The following is a 6393-nucleotide window of genomic DNA, read 5'->3' as shown; positions in this document are numbered from 1 at the left end:
ATCCGTTATATTTTCTTGTTACACTAATTATAAATCAGAATATACTCATTTGTCTGTACGATCTATTCGACAATGTTGATGTGCAATATATATGTGTAACAATGAAATTCTGCTCATGCGTAAACTTTTTTGGAACACAATTTTTATAATAAAAATGGACTTCTCATCACGATAGTCCTACATTTATTACTTGGCCGTGTTCTTGCTCTGACCTAGGTGGGGCAATTGATTTTCCCATATATGACTATTTCTACAGCCATACATCACTAAAATGCCCAATCTCGTCTGATCTTGGAAGCTAAATGGTGATAGGCCTGGTTAGTACTTGGAAGGGAGACCCCCAGGGAATACCAGGTGCCGTAGATTAAAGAGGAATATTTGGGACCCCGATGATGTGTGTCAGAGCACCACGAACCATATCTTCATTTGTTTACCCAATTCATGGTTAAACATTTCTATCTTTCTTGACTAAAAATATCATACCCATTGGAATGATGATTAATTGTTAAACACTTCGCCAGAGGATCGCCTCAGGATCTTATATTCTAATTAGATCCATGTATATTAAATCTATTTAGTATATTTTGTTTTTTCTTGGGGATTTTGGTGCCTTACATTTTATCAATTTATATCTAATAAAAGTTACATTTTAATTATATTTTTCTAAGAGTGCCCTAGCAACTAGCCCTACTTTCTTCTTTGTGTGTATGTATTGTCTTTTTGGGCTATGGGAGCACCACCAACAATTTTTTGAATGACCTTATTTGAAAGCAATGATCACGTATGGTTGGTCCTTTGTGGATACTATTGATTTAATTTGAAAAAATCCCTTCTTTGTGCATACCTTTCATTCCAACCAGCCGGATTGGACAGATATCTGACAGAAAATTGTATAGTGGATGGCCAGCTTTAATAGAACCCTATGGGCTTCATATTGGAGTTTTCATCGAGAGGAATCTAATAAGATCCCTCCCAGGGTCCTCCGTGGCTTGCTGGCAGACCGCCGTGCATGCACAGGAGGACTCCCGGATTTTCTGACTGGCGTCCTGTGCTTCTGCATAAACTCTCTATCGGCAGATAATGCGTGCAACCACAAAGTTATTAAACCAAGCTTAAATAAAATAAAGAGACAGACCAAGTATATATGCGATCAAAAATATATGGTCAGCTTTATTTATTTTACAATCAGAGTATGGTGGCATAAGAAAGAATGGCCAGTAACCTGACGCCCCACACTTGACTTATGCAAGGATGTAAAACACTCACTGAACGGGCCAAATCCCAATTCAAGTGTAATAGTGATATAAAACTTGCAAGGGCCGATATCCCTCTCTGGCAAGTGAGACGGTATCCAGCCCCATCCCAATGCACTATTTTTGCCCTCTCCGACGAGAGGTGCCGCTGACCCCAGTAGGGTAAAATCAGCCTAACCAGTGCATAGAAGGGGGCGCACCGCTCATACTGCAGCAAGGTGGACGCTTTATAGATACTGCCATTCTTTCCCGCCCTTGAAATAAAGCCGACACAAGACACAAGAGGGATAAAGGGGGAGGGAGGGTGGGAGATCAGATTCCAAAGAGACAGTGTAACATTGCTGACCTACCCACACTCCTATTAACCACACCCCTTACACAACACTCCACCAATCCTAACATAATGTCATTCTGACCATAAAACACTAACACTCCCCTACCTCCTGTAACTTTATTAACCCCTCGCATCCCTGCCTAGGGGTTTATGTGCCCTCTGTTCTATCCAAACCTCGGTTATCTTATGGTTTGGATTTCTCTGCACATGTGCAGGGCATTCTTGTGGAATGGCGTTAACGATGCTGGGTCTGTCCCTGTCCACAGCTGCAGTTCGGAACAATTTATATTCATACATACTGGAGAAAGATGTACCATTTTATTTTATTATCACCTCAATAATGCCTGCTATTCATCGCATTATGTATGCAGAAAATTATTCTATACATAGTATTTTGTGTGTGCGAGGAGAAATTTATAATGTATAATCTGTCTTTTGGGGTTGGGTACGGGATGCCAGCGTTCGGCATCCTGGCAGTCAGAATCCTGACACCGGCATCCCAACAGGGTTAGGATACCGACACTTGTCAGTCAGTGTCCTACCCCTCCCCCTCTCCCTAACCTATCCCTAATCCTCTCTCCCCAATGCCTAAACCTAACCTCCCCCCAAATGCCCAAACCTAACCTCCCCCTCCTGGCACCCTTAACCTAACCCATCCCCCTTAGTGCTTAACCCTATCCCTTCCCCTACCCGCTACTTACCTTTGGGATCCCAGCGCCAGACAGGTGTCAGGAATCCCCTGCGTCGGTATTATGACCGTATCATGTCTTTTCTACCATCTACATATTTATGTGATCCATATGTTGCTTTTATTTGACCAGACTAAAAGAGAAAAGAGATGCACCCTTACACACAACTGAATAGTTTTAGCCAAAAGATGTGTAAGCATACCACTACGTCAAGGTAGACTACAGCAGGGTACTAAACTATCTGACCTAACATTATACTTAGGGGCATATTTAGCAAAACCTTTCTGCACCAATTCTTTGGAAAACACCCATTTTCAGGGGCTTCCTGCAAATACGAAGGATCCAATTGAAGCAAAAAGAATAACAATTATTCACATATGGTATAGTGACCCATATATTAAAACATAACCTTTATTAAATCCCTAAAATAAGGTCAGCAAAATATTTATATTTTTATATTTTAATTGTTTTTTTTTTTTAAAAAGGGTGTATAAGTGATTTAAAAACCTGTGTTTGCCACAATCATAATTAATTAATTTGTCAATCATAAATGTGTATGCCACACTGTTGATTCATTTATTAAAGTTGGATGCAATCAAATTATAATGTGTGTTTCACAGTAGGGGTAAATGTAATATTAAAGTGAACTGATATTATATAGTTAATAACTCTCTAGAACCATAAATTGTAACAACTTAATATAGTGTTTATAAAACAGGATAATCCCTATTATAGGCAAATAATTTTTGAATGTTAGTTTTGTTTACAGCAGAGATTTTAAATTCCTTGGGTTTTTAATTAATACCTTATGCTTACATAATAAACCAGATCACACAAATACATGTTACCTGGAATTTATTAATCACTTATAGTTAGTTTTATGTATTATGCACAGTTTTGTATAATTGACATCATTTTATACAGTGTAGTGTTTACATTAATTTAATTCCACATTTATTATCACTTTAATCACTTTTCTCACATTATATGAAGAGGGGTTATTAGACTAATAATTATTAACACTAAATATGATAACAGCTATATATTAATAAATTAGGCATATGGTAATGAATGTAATTAAAGCACGGTTGGTCAGTGCAATTGTTTTTCTGATCTTTATGTATGCATGCGAAACCTGGACACACAAGAAGGCAGATAGCAAGAGAATCAACGCTTTAGAATTGTGGTGCTGGAGGCGAATGCTGTGCATACCATGGACAGCAATGAATATGAACAAGGCAGTCCTAGAGCGGGTCAAACCAAAAATATCATTAGAAGATCACCAAATAACGACTCTCGTATTTTGGACTTGTCATGCAGGCTAATTCCCTAGAAACAACGCTAATGCTTGGATTCGTCAGCGGGTCCAGAAGAAGAGGACGCCAAAGAACTCGTTGGCTGGACATAATAAAGGCTGACACAATCATGCCCATAAATTACCTGAAGGAAGCAGTCAGAGAAAGAGAAGCGTGGCATTCACTGATCCATAAAGTGTCCGAAAGTCGATGTCGACTAAACGGATCATCATCATCAGAAGTAAAAATAAAAATGGTGTGTTGCGCTTGTTTTTCCGCAGCTCAATAAATAGTGGTCAGATTAAAAATATGGGTATATGAGCACTGGTATGGATTAGAATTGGTGGACCGCACAAATAAAAATATATGAATGTAATGAATAATCAGTAATCAATAATAAAACAAAAGAAAATATTAAAATAAAAATAAAGAACAAAGATGAAAATAGAAAGAAAAAACAGCAAAGGAGAGAAAAGGCATAAACAGTATTATGGAATTTATGTTTATAGTCTTTATAGACTAGTTGAGGGTGTGCCAGTTCTGCATGTACCCCACGAGGGGTCCGCTGTGCTATTGCCACCTAACTCACCCTAACTAGCTTGGCGTTGACTGCTGACTTCAGCTGCAGATTCCCATCTGAGCCGCGATCACGTGTCCTGCCGGGCTGGCGCCGCTTGATGACAGAGGGTGCCGGGGGATGTTCAGTGGGCTTGTAGCGACAGCGGAAGTTGTTCTTTTCCTGTGCACTCCTTCCAATCTCCAACGTGTTTCAGACCTTCCACTGGTCCTTTATCAAGGATGAAGGGGGTGGGCCTTGGTATGGCTTTATTTATAGTGTGACTAATTAGTAAAAAAGAGTTAAAACCCGGATATCTGATCCCGGAAGTTGCAGGAGGGTTGGAGGCAAGCACATGTTCTTTTTTCTGTGCCTGACTCCAATTTGGTTTATGCCAGAATGGTGTAGATTGAGAAAAGTTAAAGGAAAATAGAAATGAAAGATAAGCAATGATATGAAACTAACAAAATAAGAATAAATATAAAGATAAGAATAACATAAAAAATAAATAAAAATAAAATTAAAATAAAGTGAAATAAAATCAAAAATAATAATAAAAATAATTGCTAGCGAATAATGAATCTAAAAATTCTTTTGATTTTAAAATACTTATAAAAATACTTTTAATTCTATATCAATGTTCAGTCCATACGGTTCCAATGTGTGGAGGTTATAGATCCATTCTGTTTCTTTTTTCTTTAATGCTTTGATCAGATCCTCACCTCGTCAGTTTTGTGTTACTCTTTCGATACCCATAAACTTCAATCCTCTTGGGTCCTCATTGTGGTTATTTAAAAAATGGGCTGATACACTGTGAGTAGTGAGGCCTTTCTTGATGTTGTATATATGTTCTGATATTCATACTTTTATTTTTCTTTTCATTTGGCCAATATATTGAATGCCACATGGGCACTCTAATAGGTATATCACTCCTTCGGTCTCACATGAGATGGAATCCTTAACTGGATACTTTCGCCCTGTTTGGTTTGAATTGAATTCCGTTTTCTTGTTGGTGTCCTTAATCTGGTTCTTACAGCCAGTGCAACTTTTGCAAAAATGGAAGCCCTATGAAGCTTTATTTATTTTCTCTTTGTTGTTCTGGGTCCTGTAGAAGCTTTTCGTTAGTTGTTGTTTGAGGTTTGATGCCTTCCTGTATATAATATGCGGTTGTGCTGGCAGTATCTTCTTCACTTTCTCATCTAGCCTCAATATATTCCAGTGTTTCCTAAGGATGTTTTTGATCTGTTTGTAATTGCTATTGAACTGTGTTATGAATGAGACTGGTGTTTCTTCTTCTTTTTTTGTGTTTTTGTATTGAATGAGTGTGCCTCTGTCTAATTTGCCAATTTTTTTTATTTCTTCTGATAGTCTTTTTTCTTTATAACCCTTCTTGATGAAATTTGACTTCATTTCTGTTGCCTGTTCCCTAAAGGTATCATCTTTGGTACAGTTCCTTCTTAGGCGGCGAAATTGGCCCCTTGGTATGTTGTTTTTCCATTTTGTATGATGGTTACTTTGAATATTCAGAATGCTATTGCCACTGACATCTTTAACATGATTTCTGGTAATTATTCCACCGTCTTCTATAAATATTTCCAAATCCAGAAAAATAATCATTTGTTTGCTATAATTAGATGAGAATTCTAAATTTAGGTTGTTCTGATTCAGAGAAATAAGAATTTGCTTCAGGTCATCTTCTGTTCCATCCCAGATAAATAGCAAATCGTCAATATACCTGCGCCAAATAAAGCTTCAAAGGGCTTCCATTTTTGCAAAAGTTGCACTGGCTGTAAGAACCAGATTAAGGACACCAACAAGAAAATGGAATTCAATTCAAACCAAACAGGACGAAAGTATCCAGTTAAGGATTCCATCTCATGTGAGACCGAAGGAGTGATATACCTATTAGAGTGCCCATGTGGCATTCAATATATTGGCCAAATGAAAAGAAAAATAAAAGTATGAATATCAGAACATATATACAACATCAAGAAAGGCCTCACTACTCACAGTGTATCAGCCCATTTTTTAAATAACCACAATGAGGACCCAAGAGGATTGAAGTTTATGGGTATCGAAAGAGTAACACAAAACTGGCGATGTGAGGATCTGATCAAAGCATTAAAGAAAAAAGAAACAGAATGGATCTATAACCTCCACACATTGGAACCGTATGGACTGAACATTGATATAGAATTAAAAGCATTTTTATAAGTATTTTAAAATCAAAAGAATTTTTAGATTCATTATTCACTAGCAATTATTT

The 6393-nt window shown here is 37.4% G+C and overlaps 1 pseudogene; it reads left to right on the top strand.

Moving 5' to 3' along the window:
• The first annotated feature begins 248 nt into the window (after positions 1 to 248).
• LOC148510701 (5S ribosomal RNA) lies at positions 249 to 366 on the top strand (annotated as a pseudogene).
• Positions 367 to 6393: the final 6027 nt, after the last annotated feature.

This window comes from Taudactylus pleione, unplaced genomic scaffold (assembly GCF_031769625.1).
Source record: "Taudactylus pleione unplaced genomic scaffold, aTauple2 ptg000313l, whole genome shotgun sequence".
NCBI classification, from domain to species: domain Eukaryota; kingdom Metazoa; phylum Chordata; class Amphibia; order Anura; family Myobatrachidae; genus Taudactylus; species Taudactylus pleione.
Note: the sequence above shows the minus strand (reverse complement) of the source record. Positions and strands in the feature narration are given on the sequence as shown.